The sequence below is a fragment of the Merops nubicus genome, unplaced genomic scaffold (assembly GCF_000691845.1).
Source record: "Merops nubicus isolate BGI_N331 unplaced genomic scaffold, ASM69184v1 scaffold10549, whole genome shotgun sequence".
Taxonomy (NCBI): domain Eukaryota; kingdom Metazoa; phylum Chordata; class Aves; order Coraciiformes; family Meropidae; genus Merops; species Merops nubicus.
In genome coordinates, this window is record NW_008628999.1 from 352 (window position 1) to 701 (window position 350).

Genomic DNA, 350 nt, shown 5'->3' on the forward strand with positions numbered 1-350 from the left:
AGAAGGTGAGTGGCTGTGCACAAGTCCCTCTGTCCATGGCACTCACAGTCCAGCTGCTCCAACATGAGCAGAATTAGTTGATTTCTAAATGGCTTTTCTTGGCGTTTTTACCCTCGACTGACTGACGAGGCTTTGCTGGCCCAGGGCAGGGCGCAGAGGGGCTCAGAGCTGCTCACAGCTCTGCTCCAGGCTAGAAAAGACAGAATTGGCTCTAATTTGTGTCAGGTATTTTGATCGCACCTCCAAGACGACAAGAGCTGGCCGAGGAAGGTGGGGACAGAACCCTTCATGGCTGACAGCTGCAGGGAGCAGCCCGCACTAGAGCAGCAGGACGTGGCCACCACGGCTGC